This window comes from Nycticebus coucang, chromosome 1, assembly GCF_027406575.1.
Source record: "Nycticebus coucang isolate mNycCou1 chromosome 1, mNycCou1.pri, whole genome shotgun sequence".
Classification (NCBI taxonomy): domain Eukaryota; kingdom Metazoa; phylum Chordata; class Mammalia; order Primates; family Lorisidae; genus Nycticebus; species Nycticebus coucang.
This window is the reverse complement of record NC_069780.1, coordinates 66,395,948-66,418,327: the sequence shown is the minus strand read 5'-3', so window position 1 is coordinate 66,418,327 and position 22,380 is coordinate 66,395,948. Positions and strand designations below refer to the sequence as shown.

General features: G+C 37.2%; 1 protein-coding gene across 8 annotated transcripts in view; it reads right to left on the bottom strand.

Annotated features, from left to right (window-relative positions):
• Positions 1-22,380, bottom strand: part of SCOC (short coiled-coil protein) — a 48,552-nt gene that overhangs the window by 5,568 nt on the left and 20,604 nt on the right. For 2 of the 8 annotated variants that reach the window (XM_053581961.1, XM_053581975.1), the window contains exon 1: positions 2,845-2,965. The exons of 4 other annotated variants lie outside the window; for them this stretch is intronic. The gene's annotated coding sequence lies outside the window, so the exon portion shown is untranslated. Of the gene's footprint in view, positions 1-2,844; positions 3,061-22,380 lie in introns of those variants that run through there. 2 more of the 8 variants (XM_053581955.1, XM_053581967.1) reach the window with 2 other exon arrangements.

The window sequence follows — 22,380 nt, the reverse complement described above, 5'->3', positions numbered from 1 at the left end:
TTATAGCTAAGAAGAGTTATAAGAGATACAAGCCAAAACCACAGATAATCCCAAAACCAATACATCTGATTTTGACATCGGATACAGTACAGGGAAGGGATAATTTTTCTTTTGCTGTGTTTTGGTCTGATATTAAAATTAAACCAAAGTCTTCTACAAAATCACAAGTGTTCCAAACTGACCAATGTAACAGGTAAAGAAAAAGTAGTCAGCTGCTGAAATTTTTACCATATAATATGTATAACCCAAACAACACAAATCTATGCATGGCTTCTCAACAGTTTCACTTCATCCGAAAGAAGAGAAAATAAAAAGCAGAAAAACAGCATGAAGAGGGCTTATTAGAGAAAAAAACTACTTTTATATTCAAGGTTGAAGTGGAGGAAGGAACACCAAAAAAGTGCTATAAGAACGGTGCTACAGACATATCACAGAGTCTGGCAGTCAGTTGGCACTACCATGTAAGACTGCACCCCAAGGGCTGTACAGCGTAAAACCTGCCCGACTCTAGGTGGCAGCACGGTGCAAAAGGGCTCTCTAAGGACGTGGACCAGAACTTACCTGCTGCTTCTCCACAACGAAGAGTCAACTTTCTTTCATTGTAATGTGATTAAATAAACTGGCTTCAAAATGCTACCATTGAATATACACAAAGACTTGACAATCATTTTAGAATAATAAACTGATTTATTTTACATATGGGATCAAAAAGTTTATTGAGTTTTTTATGTCAAAGTATTTTAGTGATGATTTTATTTTCTTTCAAAATAGGATCAATCCTCCAACTGCATAATGTCTACATTAACAAAGTACTATGTCATAATAGGTATTTAATACAAGATTGAGTTTTCAATTATAAAATCCCTACAGCTGCTATAACATCAGTCCAATTCTGTATCAAATGTGCTCTTACTAGTTCATTTTCAACTCCTTCTGCTACTATACATAAAAATACTATACATAAATGCAAATCTGACAAAAAGAGAAAATACAGACTATGCTTCTCATGTGTAGGAAGACTGAAATAAATCTGGGGTGTTGAGGCTACCTATCCTAAATCTGCTTTACCCCCTAAATAAGTTATGGTTCTCTGAGATTTTTCAGTTTTGACCTATGTCTAGGTCAGAGTTTTTAAAGCTTTTCTCAAAAACTACAGTAAATTTTGGTGCCTATCTGCATCTGGCCTTGGTTAGTGGAAGAGTCTCTTAAATTATTTTTGATAATTTAAGTCCAGGAAGCAGCAAGTATAGAGAGAAAAGGACCAGGAATTAGGACATGATCCATTTAATTAAATTATCTTTTCCACACCTACGCACCCTGTAACCAAAGACAATTATCTCACCAAATATATGCGCACCTCTATCTTCTTTGAATAGTATCTAATAATAGCACAATATCCCTCTTCTGAAGAGAAAGGTGGCACAGTCATTAACAACACAGTTTATCTGGATTCAAATGCTAGCTCTGCAATTTATAAGGTCTGGAATCTTGGACAAGGTTAACATCTCAGTCTTACATTCCTCATCTGTAAAATGGAGATTAACAACAGTATGCACCTGGTGGGTTTGTTGACAATTTAATGAGTAGAAACATACATAGTAGGTATTCAATAAATGTTAGCTATTCTCTTCTCTACCCTTTAGCTCTAATTCAGGCCACAAAAATGACTTTAGAAAAACCCTCTTGTCTAGCTGGCCCATTTTACAAATAAAGAAATCAAGGCCAAAGGCGAGAATGGCTTACTGAAGACTATAGAAGTAGCTACCGACGCAGCCAAAACTACAGCAAACGTCCAAGGGACTTTCCACCATTCCGTCACAGCTACGCTCACATCTGAGGCTTGAGATTTTCAGACTTTCCCCCTAATATCCGTCCAATTACAACCACCCAACTTTTTGGCATCTAAAACTGACCGGGGTGCACATTCTTTGTACAGACATTATTTGTAAAACCTAAAGCAAGATACATAGCCTTTCTGAGACTTAGTGTCCACATCTGTGAATTGCAGTTTCCTTTATGTTGATTTGATGAAATATTTGTAAAGCATTTAGCACATTAATGCTCAAAGACGTTATTTCAGCAGTCTTACTAAGCAGATGATATGATGAAAATCAGTTTTAGATGCCAAAAAGTTGGGTGGGTCAAACTTCATATGCAATGGAAGAGACTTTAAGTTTGCCAAACATTTTGCCACCCGATGTGTGCGACTCTTTTTGCATTTTTACTAAGCAACTTGATGACAAACTTCATTCCCCAGGCTTGAGGGGTACAAGCACCGGAATACAGTGGCACAGCTTTGGGAACACCTGAAAGAGCATTACTCTAAGACTGATACATCGTATAACAGAAGTCCTGCCTTCAAGGCTTGTTCAGTAGTACTCTTGGGAGAAGTCGATGACGAAACAAACCCAGATGCTGCTTTCTGCGCCTGGAAAGATGCTCCGTCCCTATTTTACCGCTCAGTAGCCTCCCTGCACACCTGGTGTTTCCCACTACCTAGACTCTTGCAGAGCAGACACAGGCCAGTCCAGGCGGGCCGGGTCCCATCACACTAAAACGCCCGGGCCGCAGTCCCATTCCAGAGCTGGGGGACAGAAAGGGGCCTGCGACTCAGGGGCGGCGAGGAGAAAACCGCAGGATGTCTGTATCAGTGACCGCGGGCCGCCCTTCTCCAAAAGAACCTCCGGGCCTGATTACGCAAAGGTGAGAAAAAGGTTGCGCAGGGGTTCCGCACGGAGCCAGGCCTCCGCCGCCCACCGAACGCCCAGGCCCCAGACCGTGCTCCCGGCCCGCGATGCAACGGGCCGCGTCCAGCCCGCCCCGCCCTCCAGGTCCTGGCGGTACCGAGGCCACAACTCCAGGGGCCTGAGGCCAGGCCCTCCGCTGCTCAGGACGGCCCTCACCTTCCGTTCGAGGAGCCGGGAGGTGGAAGGAACCCGAAGATACCTCAGGCCGGGACTCTAAGACCAACTGACACCAGCAGCTCCGCCCTCTCTGCCCGTAGAACTTGCGCCGTGAGAGGAGTCCCCGCCCCGTCCCGCCCCGTCGCCCGCCAATCGCAGACTCTGGAGTGTACGCCTGCGCCCTCGCTGCCGCCCCCTCCCGTCACCCGTCCACCTTTGCCCTAACAAAAGGGCGTTGAGGTCCAATCAGAATTGAGGACGCTGCGGTCGGGAAGAGCAACAGCCAATGATCGTGCAAAAGCGAAGCGAAGCGCCTGGAAGCGGGCGGTGGAGGAGCAGCTGCCGTGGGTCTCTTGCGGAACCTGAATGTTGGAGTCAGAAGTCAAGTGTGGAAAATCAGGAATGAGGCTGATGTAACCGAACGCTGGGCGAGTGAGAAACCGTTCAGATTCAAGAAAAGAGCATTCATAGAACAGAAAAGGAAAGCCGGTGCGGTTCCGTGGTTCCTGAGTTCTAAAAGCATACTTTTTCATATTTTTATTTCCAAAATCGGGAAGCTTGATGAAGTACCGCTAGTGTAATGTTATTCTCTTACAACCCCCCCGCCCAAAAAAAAAAAAAAAAACTATTATGAAATGTATATTGTGCCTGAGCATTTGATATTTTAGAATTGAGAAAATACTTTAATAATTCTTAGGGATAGCCTTTTCCCTAACCTTATCCCTTATGCTCCTCACAGCAACCCACAGAAACTGAAGCTTTAAAGTAAATACATTTCTCGTTCAAGGTCATACCTGCAGTATGAAATCCCATGTTGCCAGACTTAAAGATGTAATGTGATCCCCATGACGCTGTGCTTAGTAATCTAGCACTTGACACAACGCATCCTGCTTGTGTTTAATATTTGTTGAGTATACGCTACAGTTTTGGCTTTGGCACAATACCCTGCGCTGTGGAGAAGAGCCTTATGTCTGGCACAATTTACTGACACAGAGCCTTAATCCTTTGAAGAGATATATTTTAAAAATATTTTGTTTGAGAACTATACTTTTGGCTGGGACTACAATACCCAATTTGAGGAAATTTGCTAGAGTGCAATGTAGGAGCTAAATAAATGAAAAAGAAAATCCAACATAAAGCTAGTAACAATGCCAGAAAGAAAGACTAGAGAAAATGGTTGCAGATGGTATTCAAAAAATAATAACCAAGAATTTTTCAAGATTGTGGAATGTGTGAATCCTCAGATTCAAGAAGTACTTACTCCAGAGCAGCATTAATATAAAGAATTCCATGAACTGGTGACACTGCAGAACACTAAAGACCAAGAAAAACGATTAAAATGAACTATTTTTGCCAGAAGAGTTCCTCGAAAATTTTTAATTGTGTTGAAATGTACATTACATGAAACTTGCCATTTTAACCATTTTTAACTTCGGTAGTATTAAGCACATTCGCGTTGCTGTTCATTCGCCAGTACTCTTTCCATCTTCCCAAACTGAAACTCTGTATTCATTAAACTACTCCCCATTTCCTCCTGCTAGCTGGCAACCACCATTCTGCTGTTTCTATGAGTTTGACTACTTCAGTGGTGGAATATAAGTGGAATCATACAGAACTTGTCCTTTTGTGGCTGGTTTTTATTTAGCAAAATACCCTCAAATTTCTAAAACAATAATATCCTATTATGTGTATATACCACATTTTGTTTGTCATTTGATCGACTGATAAACATTTAGATTGTTCCACCTTTGGGCTATTGTGAATAATACTATGAATGTGCCTGCAGATATCTCCTTGAGACCCTGTCCTGTTTTCCATACTTTTGGCTATATTTGCAGAAGTGGAAGTGCTAGATCATGTGGTAATTCATTTAAGGCAACTTTTAAAAGAGCAGCATTGATGCATGAATAGACAAAAAGAAAATGAGAAAAGAGAATACCTGGAAATTGGTATATGATAATGTCTGGTAAAGTCGTAGGAAAGAATGATTATTCAAAATTGTGTGCAATGAGATTTAAAGGTTTCCCTCTCCTTTCTTCCCTCAATTTCTTTTCTGAAAATAAGTGCTTTTCTGTTTCTGGCCAACACCAAGTCCAGAAAACATAATGCTGTCCTTTGTCTTACTCTAAATATTGTTACTCTCCCGTTCAAGGTTTTGCCTATTTCTTAAAAGCCATCAGAGGTGAGGAGATGCCAGACTTCTGAAAGGGCAACTTGGAATTATTTTTATAAAGGGGAACTTGGAATTATTAGCAGAAACAAAGTATAACAATTTGATAAATCTGACAAGCTAGTTTTATTTTTTAAATAAATTATATATAACCATTTTAATGTTCTGAAGCAAAGAGACATGAGATCTTGTGAAAACGACCAAAACTAAAGCTTGTACATATTTGCATTTTCTTTCTAGTATTGGAAAAAATAAAATCCCTTTTTCCTGTGCTTCCTCCTCCCCCCCACCCAAAAAAAAAACAGACCTGATGGGGATTTGATCAGAATTGTATTGGGTCTATAGATTAGTTATAGCGAATCTTCTTGTCTGTACATATGCTATATCTCTCCAGTGATGTTTATTTTTATAATTTTGTACCTTAAGACCCTGCATATCTTTGATTACATGTATTCCTGGATGCTTCATTTGTCACTGTTATAAATAATACCTTAATCACATTTTCTAACTACTCCTGGAATATGAATACAATTTATATAAACAACTTTAGTTTACTGGTATGTCTACATACCAATACAAACTAATATATATATACAAATATATTATTAGTTTGCATATATTAGTTTGTATTGCAAACTAATAATAATGTCTACAAACTAATAGAGTGTGTCATCAATTCTAATATATTCTCTTAGATTTTTTCGTTTCTTATGAAAAAATTACATCACAGAAAAATAATGATAATTCTGTTTCTTCCTTCATGATTGTTACACTGCTTATTTATTGTTCTTATCTGACTGCATTGGCTGACACAAGGTAAACAAATGTAAATAGAAGTTATGATAAAAAGAAATTTGTTACATAAAACTAAGCTTCAAGGGGTTTCCTTTATTGTTTTATCACTGTTATGCTTGAAATATTAATAAAATTTCTTTGCTTGGTAAATATATATACATATATAAAGAAGAATTATTATTCAGTGTTGTGGGGATATAAATTAGTACAGCAATCATTAATTGGCTATATAGAAAACACAAATTATAGTGGTTCTAGTTAAATTGGCTATTCTCATAAAAAATATGAAATTAGATCCTGACCTCATAACACAAATAAAACAAAACTCCAAATGAAATCATGACCTAAATATGAAAAACAAAACTCTAAACTCATACAAGAAAAATAGATATCTTTATGACATCACCCTAGAGAAAAATTTGTTAAACAGAACTAAATATTATCAGTCATTAAGGAAAGATTTAAAATTGTTTATTATTTAAAATTTTTACAACAGAAGAAAAGCCATCTTTAATCAAGTTAAGACAAACCACAGGCTGGGAGAATATAGTAAAATTTTGAAAACATGAAGAATTCTGATAAAATAGTAAGAGAAAGACAAGATAAATATATGCAAATAACATAAATGCACAACTCATAGAAGAGGAAAACTGAAAGCCCAGAAATAGTTTTTTAAATATTTACCTGCACTGGTAATCAGGGAAATCTGTGTTGAAACAATGAGATAAAAGGGATCAATCATCAAGAAGATGCAAAATTCTAACAACAGTGCTACAAAATAGCAATGAAGCAAAAATTGCTACAACTGAATGATTAACCCACAACTCTGGCTGTGCGGTTCATCACTCCCTGCTCTGTAGTTTGAAAACAAGGATACAGAAAATCAGAAAGGATGCAGAAACAGGTCCCGAGTTTGTCTGTACATTAGAACCACCTGGGAATCTTTTGGAACAGGGCATATCTCAGACTGATTAAATCACAATCTCAAGGAGTGAATATAGGCATCAGTATATTTGGAAGCTATTATACAAAGGCGATTTCAACAAAGGACTGGCAAATTTCTTAACTGCTGAAATAAAAGAACTGAAATATTTAGGATGACTGGAAATAGCCAGGTGCAAAATTTATTGATTATATTGTTTTATTAACTTAAATCTCTAGAGCAAATAAACCCATCTATGGTGGTAGAAATTAAATCAGTGATTGTGTGGGGTTGAAGATAAGAGAAAGGGTGATTCAAAGAGGCATGAAGGAACCTTCTGGGGTAATGGAAATGTCCTATAATTTCTTGATTGATTGAGTGGTAGTTACACAATGCACATCATTGTCGAGTAATCTTCTGTAAATTAAGATGTATATATGGTATTTGATGATAATCTTTCCTCAATAAAATTGATTTTTTATAAAAATGAGAAGACCACACAGGATTTCTTGAGGATCAACAATATGTTGCCTAGGCTACATGTATTATTTTAGTTAGTCCTTACACAATTCAGTTAGCTAAATGTTATCAACTTCATTTTACAGATGAAGAAATCAAGAATCAAGGCTCAAAGACTGTCTTGTCCAGTATCATATAATTAGTGATATAGACTGAATTCAGACCTAACTGTTATTGAATTGCTATTAGGATTGTCAGAATTAAATAAAAATAAAGAACTGCAAAGATTTTTCAAACTGAAGTGACTAAACTACAACCCAAAGAAGGGGGTTGGAACTTGCAGCTTTAACCTAACCAACTAATGTTCCAGCATAAGTAGAAATATCAGAATTCTCCATAGGATTTAAACAGATCCAGGGACTCCTAACATAATAATAAAAATATCCAGAATCCAATTCACAAAGATTCAGTTTATAAAAAGCCACAAAAATCTCAAATCCTTTCAGAGTAACAATCAATAGATACCCATACTGAGATCACAAATGTTTAAATTTTCTGAAAATAGTTTTAAGCAGCTATTACAAGTATATTTGAAGCAACTGTGAAAAATACTAAAATGAAAATTATAACTGAAATTCTGAGCAAAAGAAATAGAAGATATAAACAAAAACCAAATGGAAATGTTAGAAATGAAAACTAAATAATAAAATTATTTAATTACATTTTTATTTTAATGAAATTTAAAACTGTCTTTAAAGGCTCAATGGCAAGGTAGACATGAAAAAGGAAAGAGTTAGTGAATTGGTAAGTTTATAGAAATTGTCCAATCTGAACAGCAGAGAGGATAATTATTTTTAAAAAATTGAACAAAACCTCAGGAATCTGAAGGACAAGAAGAAAAGACCTAAAATTTGTGCCATCAAAACCCTGGAAGGAAAGAAAAAATAGCACTCTACTTGAAAATATTGAAGAAATAATGGCTTTCCGAGTTTGGCAAAAAATAATTTTATAAAGGGAAGTGTTGATTAAGAAAATGTCTTAAAAGTCCCTTGGGAAGGATATAATTTTTTTTATTTTTTTATTTTAATTTTTTTATTGTTGCAGTTTGGCCGGGGTTGGGTTCAAACTCACCACCCGCAGTACATGGGGCCAGCACCCTACTCACTGAGCCATAGGCACCACCCCAAGGGAAGGATATAATTTTTAAAAGGTAATTGAGAAACATCTAGACATTGAGCATCAATATCCCTAAGGACTATGATATATTTTGAACTGTGATACATCACAAAGTGAAACACATTGTATATCACATGCTTTTTTATTTTTATTTTCACATATACATGTATTCATTAGGCTTTCACTTTTTGCCTTCACAAAATTAAAAAGGCTCAAAATGTAACAACAATAACAATGTTTAAGATAGGGACCAGAAACAAAACCTCAAAGAACCAATGAAGACAAATACATTCAGAAAAGAAATCGGATGATTGCTGCAATGAAGTATTAAGCAATAATAATAATAGTAATGCAAAGAAAGTAACATTCACATTGTCAAATAAGTGTATGTCTATTATAGAATGCTTTGACTCTGAGGTTCAGTATGGAGTCATAAACTAACTTCTTATTATTTTTTCCCAAAGTATCAAAGAATAGACAACTAATATTTATAAATAAAAATAAAAGATAATTTCAAAAAATAGATCATGCCAAATCTTATAGACAACAGAAAAAGAAGAAATATTTCAAAATCATTCTATTTAATCTGGATACACCTGATATTAAAATTGGAAAAAACATATTATTATAAAGGGGAAATTACAAACATAATTCACTTATAAATAAGGATGCAGTATCCTGTATCCTAAACAACATATTAACAAGTTGAAGTAAAAATTAATGTTTAAGTAATGTACTTTAGTCAAAATTGAATCCAATTTATGTGAGAATTAGTCACTATTTTCTTTCTTCTTTCTTCTATCACATGCTTTCTAATGGACTAGTCTTATATTTTTAAAAAAATGTAGCTGACTTAGCCCATAAACTATAATTTATCAGGAAATACAGAAGATAAAGAAAAACATGTCAACTCTACCAACTGGATAAAATTAGCATAATTTTTGAAAAAAAATTGGCAAAAAATATTTGAAAATACTACAGGACAAAAATAAAAATCAGGCTCGGCACAAGGGCTCATGCCTATAATCCTAGCATTGTGGGAGGCCGAGGTGGGTGGATTGCTTGAGCTCAGGAGTTCCAGAGCAGCCTGAGGAAGAGTGAGACCCCCTCCTCACCATCTCTACTAAAAGGAAATGGAAAAAACCAGCGGGAATAGTGGCGCATGCCTGTAGTCCCAGCTACTTGAGAGGCTGAGGTAAGAGGATTGCTTGAGCCCAAGAGTTTGAGGTTGCTGTAAGCTATGATGATGCTATGGCAGCACTCTACCCAGGGTGATGGAGTGAGACACTATCTCAAAAAGAAAAAAAATTCTTTTATTCAAGAAATTGCACTGGGGGAAGAAACAAAAGATACTTAAAATACATGTTGTTTTGTAAATAGACAGAAAAATATGATTTATTTTGCATGCACATTTGAATAATGAAACCATTTCTTAAATGCAAGTAAACTATTGCCACAAAGTAGGATATGGTTATTTTAATGCATTCACCTTTTTAATATTCTAGAATCAAATGTGTTTCCTAGATAATTTAAACTTTAAAAGAAGTCTTTAGAAACTCTATCTAAAAATGTAAGTTAGAAAAAGATACCCTTGAGATTAAAGAACAGCTGATTATTTAGAACATATTTCAAATTTAATAAACAGTATTGATGGTTATTAAGATGTGCCCTTACATGAATAAAGAAGAAAAACCTTGACATGTCAAAAAAGTGCAAAAAAGAAATAGTATATCTAAGTGGATATAAAAATGGAGCTAAACTTTTGGCAAACTGGTCACAAAGTGAGCATTCATTAAACTACACATTATTTTTTTACAGTTATCATATTTGCATTTTATTTTTCAAGAAAAATGTTTTTTTTTGTTTTTTTGTTTTTTTTTTGTAGAGACAGAGTCTCACTTTACTGCCTTCAGTAGAGTGCCATGATGTCACAGGACTCACAGCAACCTCTAGCTCTTGGGCTTCCACGATTCTCCTGCCTCAGCCTCCCAAGCAGCTGGGACTACGGGCACCCGCCACAACGCCCAGCTATTTTTTGGTTGCAGTTCAGCTGGGACTGGGTTTGAATCCACCACCCTCAGTATATGGGGCCAGCGCCTTACTCACTGAGCCACAGGCGCCACCCAAAATGTTTTTAAAAGTTACTTGGCCATCAAAAATTCCCTTTTTCTGAATAAAAAGCAAAAAAATAGAAATAGAGAGCTCTGCAATTGCACAGAAATATTTAATTATAAGAGGGCTGTTCATGTGATCTGGACTATGTGAATATTGATATTATGTTTCACCTAAATAAAAGCACAGAGTTAAAATTTTCTTCATAGAGAATGAAGGAACTCCAACATGAAAACTATTATACAGCCATTTATTATGTATGGAATAATAAATAATAAAATAAAAAACTTACAAGATTATTGTGCAGTGTTCCAGTCTTACACACTCTCATTGTGCATGTAAAAACTTCTATCTTGTCTTAAGTAATTAGAGGTTCTAAACATACTGTGGATATTTTAAGGTGAAATATGCTAAGTGGAAGCATTCTGATAACTTTCAAGTGTAACCAGGTGTGTTTTCTCATACTTTAAGCTCATTAATTTGCAAAACATTTCATCTTATTCCCAAATAAGAATTTACTTTTTCTTTTTTCTTTTTTCCCCTTCAAAGGTTATTGAATTTATCAAAGGATACGTAAGTGTGGGAAAACACTTTAAGGTATGGGCCTGGGGAAAGACTTTAGGAAGAAGACTCCAGTGGCAATTGCAACAACAACAAAAATAAACAAATGGAACTTAATTAAACTGAAAAGCTTCTGTACAGCTAAGGAGACAACAACCAAAGCAAAGAGATAACCATCAGAATGGGAAAAGATATTTGTATATTATCAATCTGATAAAAGTTTGATAACTAGAATCTATAGAGAACTCAAATTAAGCAACAAAAAAAAGGGCAAACAATCCCTTTTATCAATGGGAAACTGAGAAGAAGCGAACCTTCTCTGAAGAAGACAGATGAATGGTTAACAAACATCTGAAAAAATGCTCATCACCAAAAAAAAAAAAAAAAAAAATCATCACCACTAATTATCAGAGAAATGCAAGTCAAAACTACCCTGAGATAGCACCTAACCCCAGTGAGAATGGCCCACATCACATAGTCTCAAACCTGCAGATGTTGGTGTGGCTGTGGAGAGAAGGAAACACTTTTACACTGCTGGTGGGACTGCAGAGTAATACAACCTTTTTGGAAGGACATATTAGAACCCTTAAAGATTTGATCCTGCAATCCCATTACTGGGCATCTACCCAGAAGAAAAAAAATCATTTTATCGTAAGGACATCTGTACTAGACTGTCTATTCCAGCCCAGTTTACAAGTTCCAAATTGTGGAAACAACCTAAATGCCCATCAATCCAGAATGGTTTAACAGGCTATGGTGTATGTATACCAGGGAATACTATTCAGCCACTAACAAAGATTGTGACTTTATATCTTTTATATTAACCTAGATGAAGTTGAAACACATCATTCATAGTACAGCATCACAAGAATGGAGAAGCAAGAATCCAATGTACTCAATTCTGATATGAGAACAATTGATGCTCGTACACGGTGGGGGGTGGAGGATTGGGGGAGAGCAGAGAGAAGGAAGGAGGGAGATGGAGGGGGGGTCATGCTGTGTGACACATCTCTTGGGGGTGAGACACAATTGTAAGAGGGACTTTAGCTAACAAATGCGAGCAATGTATTTGTTAGCTAAATGTATCTGGCTCCTTTGTACCCTCAATGATTCCACAACAACAACAACAACAACAAAAATGTGGCAAAAATTGCACTGTTATATGCAAACGACTGGTTTGGAAAATCTGAATCTATCACTAGCGCAATAAGTGTTAATGGTTTGAAGAAGAAACCTGGGCTCCTGACTGACTCAACCCAGATTCAATCCATTCAATGATTCATTTACTTATTAATAAGTTTAGTTTGGTGTCCCCTATGAGCTAGATACTGTGGAGCATTCAAATATGTAAAATTAAGCATAAAACTGGGTAAAATTAAGCATCAGTTATTTTCCTACAGAACCTTGTTTCCTCAAGTGAGAGTCATAATAGAGTTAATTTAGCTTCTCTAACATGGTATAAAATAATATTGAGAACTTTATCACATAACACTTACCAGTGTGGTGGTAGTGGTTTGTCACGGTTATGAGTCAACCGATGATGGTTGGTTTGACTGTGTCTGAGCATCTAGCTCTTAACACCTTCCCTGCCATAAGTTCTCAATGCATATTTCCCAAGCAAATTATTTTTGAGCCACCTCATTTGAGCATTTATGAGTTCATGATTCTGTAATTCTCTATACATGAATCTATAGTTTTAATCATTTTATGTGGATGCATATTCCCCTAAAATTTCATAAAAATAATCTGGCTTTAAAATTAAACATTAATAATTGGGGTCTGGAAAATTCCACCATGGAATACTATGCAGCCATAAAAAGATGGAGACTTTTATGTTTACCTGGATGGAGCCAGAACATATTCTTCTTAGTAAAATATCTCAAGAATGGAAATAAAATTATCCAATGTACTCAATACTACTATGAAATCAATATATAATCACCTACACATTCACACAAATGGTAAAACATAACTATAGTCAGAAAGTAGAAGGAAAGAGGAGAGAGAGGGGAGGGTAGGGGGGAATGGGAGAAGGGAGAGTATTTGGGGGGACCTCACCTAATGTGCATGATGCAATGGTACATTTCAAAACTATTAAGAGTGTAATTGTGATGGATGTATTAATCAGCTGAATGTAAACATTTCACATTGCATGTCAAATCAGAACACTGAAGCCCATCAATGCATCAATGTATACAGTTATGATTTAATAAAAACAAAAAATAAAAAAGAACAAATTTAAGACCTCTGTGTCAAAATAATGGACACATATGCCAACCAAACTTAAAACCTAATTTAAGAAGTGTTTTTTTTTTTTTAATTAAATCATAGCTGTGTACATTAGTGCAATCAAGGGGTACAATGTGCTGGTTTCATATACAATCTGAAATATTTTCATCAAACTGTTTAATATAGCATTCATGGCATTTTCTTAGTTATTGTTTGAAGACATTTGTATTCTGCATTTATTAAGTTTCGCCTGTACCCATTCTAAGATGCACCATAGGTGTGGCCCCACCAATTACCCTCCCTCCACCCCACCCTCTCGCCTTCCCACCCTCCCCTGCCATTCGATCCTATAATTCCTTTACTAGGTATATACCTAGAAGACCAAAAATGACAATAAAACAAAGACATCTATACCAGAATGTTTATTGCAGTCCAATTCATAATTGCTAAGTCATGGAAAAAGCCCAAGTGCCCATTGACCCACGAATGGATTAATAAATTGTGGTACATGTATACCATGGAATATTATGCAGCCTCAAAGAAAGATGGAGACTTTACCTCTTTCATGTTTACATGGATGGAGCTGGAACATATTCTTCTTAACAAAGTATCTCAAGAATGGAAGAAAAAGTATCCAATGTACTCAGCCCTACTATGAAGCTAATTTATAGCTTTCATATGATGGCTATAGCCCAATTAAGAACCATTTTATTAAAATGTTAAAAATATTTTAAAAAATAAGCATAAAGTGATTTGGGGGCAAAAAAGTCAGGGTTACAGTTTTTACTATTATTTTATAAAAGAATGCATCTGAGTTGCAAGCAAGGCTCTGAAATGATAAACTATTAATGGAATTTCTTAATTTCAATATGCAAACATGATCTTCACAGTTTCTGTTTCCCTAGTAACCATTTACAGTAAAAATAATGAGGTTGGGAGAGTTCTTTTGTCAGCTTCTGTCAGGATCTGGGATTTCAGACTACAGTTAACCCTCAGGCAACATGGAGGTTAGAGATACCAACATCTCATTGCAGTCAAAAATCCACCAAAACTTAACTACTACTCATAGTTTACTATTGACTGAAAGTCTTACCAATAACATAGAACTGTCAATTAACACATATTTTATATGCCATATATATTATATGCTACAGTCTTATAATAAAGTAAGCTAGAGAAAAGAAAATAATATTAAGAAAAGTATAAAGGGAGGCACGGTGGCTCATGCTTGTAATCCTAGCACTGTGTGAGGCTGAGGCAGGTGGATCCCCTGAGCTCAGGAGTTGCAGACCAGCCTAGGCAAAGCACGACTGTGTCTCTACTAAAAATGGAAGAAAAAGTATCCAATGTACTCAGCCCTACTATTTTTCCTAAAAATAGGAAAAAAAAAAAAACAAAACTAGCCAGCCTTTATGGCAGGCACTTGTAGTGCTAGCTACTTGGGAGGCTGAAGCAAGGGGATAGCTTGAACCCAAGAATTTGAGGTTGCTGTGGGCTAGGATGCTATGGCATTCTACCCAGGACACAGAGAAAGACTCTGTCTCAATAAATAAATAAATTAAATAAATAAATAAGAAAATCATAAGGGAGGCAGGGGCAAAATGGCTGACTAGAGATATTGATCACTAGATCATCACAGAAAGAAGGAAAAGTTTTAGATGAAAAAACATAGCTGAGAGAGTGCCAGGGCCGACCACAGGCTCCATGGGAAGAAGCTGTGGAGCAGAACAAGAAGGTGCAAAATTTTGACAGAGATCAACCCCTGAGGAACTTGAAAACCTGTGGAAAGAGTGAGTAGAGGCTTTGTTTCTCCTCCTTTCACATGTGTGGCATACTGCAGGCTCCTGAAATGTTGGGTCTCTTCTCAAGAACCCAAAGCTGGTGTCACCAGTGAACTGGGAGCTTCTTGAAAACAAAGATGCCAGCCACCTGAAGGTTACTCCCCTTCACCACAGACCTAACCCAAGGTGGAGGGCACCATACTGCTTTTCCACCCACTGTGTACCTTTGTCTTCCCCTGGGAGCTTCAGCTCTTCAGTTTCCTTATCACTGGTCCCTACACAAACATCTCCTAACGCCGGCCCAGACTGTGGTGGCCACAGGGGACCAGTGGAAGCTGGTGGGTCCCAGGGTAACTGTGTGATCCAGGAACTTAGATGTTCAGGGGGCTTCCTTCAGGGCAGAGAAGAGTGCAACAAGCCAGGGAGGTCCCACGGGACAAAAGGGATGGGAGAGCCAACTCTCCTCCAGTCACACTCTCCTCCTCCTCCTCCCCACAGCTGATGCAGCCATGGCAGTTCCCATGGAAGGATTGAACCAAGGCTGTCAGGAGTAGCTGCTTCCCCTCTGTTGGCATTCCCACCACCCTAAGACTTCCATAGAGAGTGGGGCTCATTCCTTTCCTCTTAAAGACCTGCAGTAGAGCTTGGTACCCGTAACTCAGTGAGTAGGGCGCTGGCCACTTACACCAGGGCTGGTGGGTTCAAGCCTAGCCCAGGCCTGCTAAACAACAATGACAATGCAACCAAAAAATAGCTGGGCATTGTGGAGGGCTCCTATAGTCCCACCTATTTGGGAGGCTGAGGCCAGAGAATCACTTAAGCCCAAGAGTTTGAGGTTGCTGTGAGCTGTGATGACACAGCACTCTACCGAGGGCAACATAGTGAGAGTCTGTCTCAAAAAAAAGAAAAAAGAAAAAAAAAGGACCCGCAGTAGACCAACAGGTGCTAAAACTGTAAGTTCCCTACCTGCCAGCCCTCTCTGGCACCGCTAATCTGGCTGCTCCAGCAGAGCAAGGCATACTCCAGAATGGAGGGACATTAAGCCTGCTTGAGCTCTCCAGGAGAAACATGGGACCAGAATGCTTCTTCCTGGTACAATCAGGGACTGAACTCGAAGGACCAAGGGACAGGCCCATAGACCAGATCCCATATCCCCAGGACTTGATCATGTTGTTCAAGGGTACAGAAAGGAAATTTGTGAACTAATCTTGGGAGGCAAGGGAGTCCATGAAGATAGAACGAAGAGTACAGTGTGGGCCCAAACTGCAGGGCACTTTTATAGCACCCCTCCCCCCACAGGAAAGCCACACTTTTAGTCCAGGGTGGGGTATGGGGCAGGGAATCTCCAAGACTATGGTGCCATGGTGGTGCCAATGCTGGATAGGTCAGCTAGTTTGAGCTACTCCTTGTAGCCAAATGCTACAAGGAGATTCATGGGGCACAAGAGGAGGGAGAAGGGTAAAACCCACTCCTGACACCCAGACTGTGAATCCCAGATAGCCCCTCCCCAGCAAGCAGACCTTTTATCTTGGTAAGACTGCTTCAGCCCCTCCGTGGCAGCTTTCTCCAGGAGCCTTGGAGCTAACTCTCAACCCCTGCCAAGACAACTCTCGTTCCCACCTTTGTGGTGCCTGAACACAGGCTTGTCAGACCCAGCCCTGCCCAGCCTGGCTTCTCCACCCAGCCCTGCCCAGCCTGGCTTCTCCACCCATCTCATTGCCATGGAAAATAAAGAGGCCCCTGGAAGCTCCAGGGCCACACCCACCAAAGGAATATCTAAGTGCTTCTCCTTATCACATAGAGTTAGTCACAGGTCCCCAAAAAACAGCACTGCAACTAGCTCTTTCCTGCAAGCACCACCTACTGCCAAGGAGGACAACTTACACAGCCCATTAGAACATTTATTGAGTGGATCATACCGAGCATGATGCCTGGCTTTTACCCACAAGCAACATACTATCACAGAGATTAAACTGGGCATCCCAACATAATCCAAACTCTTAAGAAAACTACAGGGCTAGGAAAAGAGAAAGGATTTCAAAAGCTCCATGTCTTCTTATTGACAAGAGACACAGGGAATCAGCCCCCACACATAGTACACCACCACATAGCCCTCAAATAACTAGCAATGGAGAAAGCCACCACACTAAGGACATCTATGACTAGGGTATCTTTCTAGAACCTAGACTCCCCATCAAAGGACCCTAGACAAAGCCAAAAGTCCTTACCCAACATATGGTACAGGCACACCCTTAAGAGTGGGTCAGAGGAGCCCTATCTAAATGAAAGAAAATCTAAAAGTAAGAAGGGACAGCTGCTTCAGATGAGAAGGAATCAGCACAAAGACTTGGGAAGTATTAAAATCAGAGTGAAAAAGCACCTCCAAAGCACACCAGCCCTCTACTAATGTATTTCAACCAGAAGGAAAATACTGAAATCACAGATTCCAAATATGGACTATAAGGAAGCTCAATGAGATCCAAGAAAAAAAAATGGAAAACCAACTCCAAAAAACCCAGAAAAATAATTAAGAAATGAATGAAAATTTTACTACAGTTATATATATATTTTTTAAGTCCAAATAGAAATTCTTGAAATGAAAATTCATTTAAAGGCATATAAAAAATAGTGGAAAGTTTTAAGGATAGACTATACCAAGCAGAAGAATGAATTTTGGAGCTTAGACAAACTCAAATTAACTCAATAGGTCAAAAATAAAGAACAAGGAATTAAGAGGAATAAAGAAAGTCTATGAGAAACATTAGATTATGTAAAGTGGCCACATATAATAATCTATAGGTATAGCTGAGGGTAAAGAAGAAAAAACAAAAAGCATGGTAAACGTACTTGAAGGAATAGTTGAGGAATACTTTCTCAACAGAAATCTTACAAGACAGAAAGGAATGGGATTCTATCTTTAGTCTCATTAAACAGAATACCTGCTGCCCAAGAATTTTATATCCTGCAAAACTAAGTTTTATATATGAAGGAGAAATAAGTCTTTCCCAGACAAGCAAACACTAGGGGAATTTGTCACCACTAGCCCTGCCCTATCAAAAATGCTTAAAAATATTCTACATATATACATGGAACAGAACAATCTATACCCACCTGTATAAAAACATCCAAAAATTAAAATGCACAGACCTTATAAAACAGTAACACAAGGGAGAAAACAAAGCAACTAGTTAACAATCAACACAATAACCAGAACAGTTTCTCACATAGCAATACTAACATTGAATGTGAAAAGTTGTAATTTCTCCCTTAAAAGATGTAGATTGGCTGAATGGATTTAAAAAAAAAGAAGAAGGAGAAGTAGGAGGACGAGGAGGGGGAGGAGGAGGGGAAGTAGAAGGAGAAGGAGAAGAAGAAGAAGAAGAAGAAGAAGAAGAGAGAAAAAGATGCTACTTCTAAGAAATCCATTTCACTTTAAAAGAATCTCATGGACTCAAGGTAAAGTGGTGGAAAAAATATCCCATGCAAATGGAAACTGAAAGTGTGCAGGAGTAGCTATTCTCATATTAAATAAATAGACTTTAAGTCAACAATGCTAAAACAAAAGACAAAAATGGTCATTATAATATAATAATAAAAGGATCAATTCAACAAGGAGATATAACAATCATACATATATCCCAGTCTCTTAAAACAAATTCTATTAGAGCTAAGGAAAGAAATAAACAATATTGGGTGACTTCAACATTCTACTGACAGAACTAGACAAATATGAGGCAGAAGATTAACAACAACAACAAAAAATTGGACTTAAATGGGACTCCAGAGCAAATGAACCTAACAGATATTTACAGAAAATTCAACCCAAAAGCTGAAAAACACACATTCTTCTCATTAGCACAAGGGACATTTTCTATGCTAGATAATATGTTAGGTCACAAAAAAGAAAACTTAGTCAACTTAGAAAAGTTGAAATCATACTATGTAACTTCTCAGACCACAGTGTAATAAAACTAGAAATCAATTATAAGAGGAACTCTAAAACAACACAAATATATGGAAATTAAACAATCTGAGGGCTGAATGATCCTTGAATTATTTACAAAATAAACATGTAACTAAACAAACAAACAAACAAACAAACATTCTTAGTTGAATAAAGGCAACACAAGCTTCCAAAACAGAAATAGAAAGCTTCCAAATCTAAAAACAGAAAGATTACAAATTAACAACTTAGTGTCACATCTCAACAAAATAAAAAAAGAAGAACAAACCAAATCCAAAGCTAGAAGAAGGAAAAAAAATACCAAAATTCAGAAGAGAGCTAAATGACAAGGACACAAAAAACAAACAAACAAAAACCAAAGGATCAACAAACAAAAATTTCATATTTTAAAAAGATAAACAAAATGGACTGTTGGCTATATTAACCAGAAATTGAAGGGAAAGAACTTGAAAAAACTCAATCAAAAATTGAAAAGGAGACATTACTACTGATAGTACTAAAAATACAAAATATCATCCATGACTACTATGAAATCCTATATGCACACAAATTGGAAAACCTAGAGGAAATGGATAAATTCTTAGAAGCACATAACCTCCCAGCCTGAGTCAGGAAGAACTAGAAATCCTGAACAGATCAATAATGAGTAGTGAGATTGAAATATATTAAAAAATCTTGCAACAACAACAACAAAAAGCCCCAGCCCAGACAGATTCACAGATGAATTCTACCAGATTTACAAAGAAGAGCTGGTACCTACCCCACAGAAATTATTCCATAACAACAAAAAGGAGAAAATCCTTCCTAACTCATTCTAGGAAGCCACTATCACCTTGATACCAAAACTAGGAAAGGACACAACAAAAAGGAAACCTACAGACCAATGTGTTTTACGAACATAGATACAAAAGTCCTCAACCAAATGCTAGCAAACTTAATTCGACAGCATCTGAAAAAGATAATTCAACACGATCAAGTGGGTCTCATCTAAGGGATGTAAGAAAGATTTAACATACATTAATCAATAAACGCAATTCACCACAAACAGGAATAAAAACAAACCACATGATCTTTTCAATGAATAAAGAAAAAGCATTTGATAAAATGTAACATCCTTTATGAAAACCCTCAACAAACTAGGCATAGGAGGAATATACCTCAAAAGCCACATATGACAAAGAAATTAAAGGTATCCAAATCAGGAAAGAGGAGGTCAGTGTTTTTTTACTAATGATATGATCTTGTATCTAGAAAACCCTAACAATTCCACCAAAAGAGTCTTAGAATTGATAAATACATTCATCAAAGTCTCAGGTTACAAAATCAATATGCACCAATCAGTAGCAATTCTGTATAACAATAACAGTCTAACCGAGAGTCAAGGACTCAATACCATTTACAATAGCTAAGAAGAAAATATAACACCTAGGAATACACTTAACCACACAAGTGAAAGATCTCTACCAAGTAAACTGCAAAAGACTAATGAAAGAAATCATAAATGACACAAACAAATGGAAAAGCTTATGAATTGGAAGAATCAACTTTGTTAAAATATCCATGTTGCCCATAGCGATTTACAGACTCAATGCAATTCCTATCAAAACATCAACATCATTTTTCACAGGTCTAGAAAAAATAATTCTGAACCTCATATGGAACCAAAAAAGAGCCCCCCAAAACAAAGCAATCTTAAGTAAAAAGACTACATCTAGAGGCATCATATTACCTGACTTCCAATTATACTTCAAGGCTATAGTAACCAAAACAGTATGGTACTGGCATAAAGGTAGAGATATAGACTAATGCAACAGAATAGAGAACCCAGAAATAAAATCATCTACCTACAGTCAATGGATCATTGTCAAAGCAGGCAACAGCAACATACATTGGGTAAAGGAAACCCTATTCAATAAATGATGTGGGGAAAATTGAATAGCAACATGCAGAAGAATGAAACAGGATCCCTATATCTCATCATATACAAACATTAACTCAAAATCATTTAAGACCTAAATGTAAGACCTGAAACCATAAAAATCTTAAAATAAATTACAGCAAAAACTCTCCTAGACATCAGCTTAGGTGAAGAATTTATGACTAAGACTCCAAGGCAAATATAGCAACAACAAAAACAAATACATGGGACTTATTTAAATTAAAAAGTTTCTATACCACAAAAGAAATAATCAACAGAACTGGGAGCCTGAAGCAGTGGATTGTCTGAGCTCAGAAGTTTAAGACCAGCCTGAGCAAGAGTGAGACTTTATCTCAAAAAAACAAAAATAGCTGGGCTGGCTCGATGCCTGTAGCTCAGTGAGTAGGGCACCAGCCACATGCACTGAGGCTGGCAGGGTTGAGCCGGGGCCGGGCATAAACAACAATGATAACTTCAACAAAAAAAAAAATAGCTGGGCATTGTGGCAGGCACTTGTAGTCCCAGCTACTTGGGAGGCTGAGGCAAGAGAATTGCTTAAGGCCAAGAGTTTGAGGTTACTGTGAGCTGTGATGCCATAGTACTCTACCATAGGTGACATAATGAGAGTCTGTCTCAAAAAAAAAAAAAAAAAATAGCTGGGCCATGTGGATCCAAATGGATCCACTTGAGCCCAAGAGTTGGAGGTTGCTCTGAGCTATGACACCATAGTACTTTACTGAGGGCAACAAAGTAAGATTCTTTCTCAAAAAAAAAAAAAAGAGAGAGAGAGGGAAAGACATAATCAACAGAGTAAACAACCTACAGATTTCAGAAATATATTTGAAAACTACATATCCAACAAAGGGCTAATATTTAGAATCTGCAAAGAACCCAAATAAATCAATAAGAAAAATACAAATAAAGACTTTAAAAAGTGGGTAAAAAACATGAACGTACTGTTTTCAAAAGAAGAAACAATGGCCAACAGACATTCAAAAAGTGCTCAACGTCACTATTCATCAGGGAAATGCAAAATAAAATTACAATGAAATAGTAATACTACCTTACTGCTATCAGAATGGCTATTATTAAAAAATAAAAAAAAATAGATGTTAGAATGAATGTAGTGAAAAAGGAACACTTATCCACTGTTTATGTGACTGTAAGTTAGTACAATCTCTATGGAAAATGGTATGGAGATTCCTCAAACAACTAAAAGTAGAACTACCATTGCTTCCAGAAAACTGGGTGTCTACCCAAAGGAAAAGAAGTCATCACATGGGGCGGCGCCTGTGGCTCAAGGAGTAGGGCACCGGCCCCATATGCTGGAGGTGGTGGGTTCAAACCCAGCCCTGGCCAAAAAAAAAAAAAAAAAAAAAAAGAAGTCATC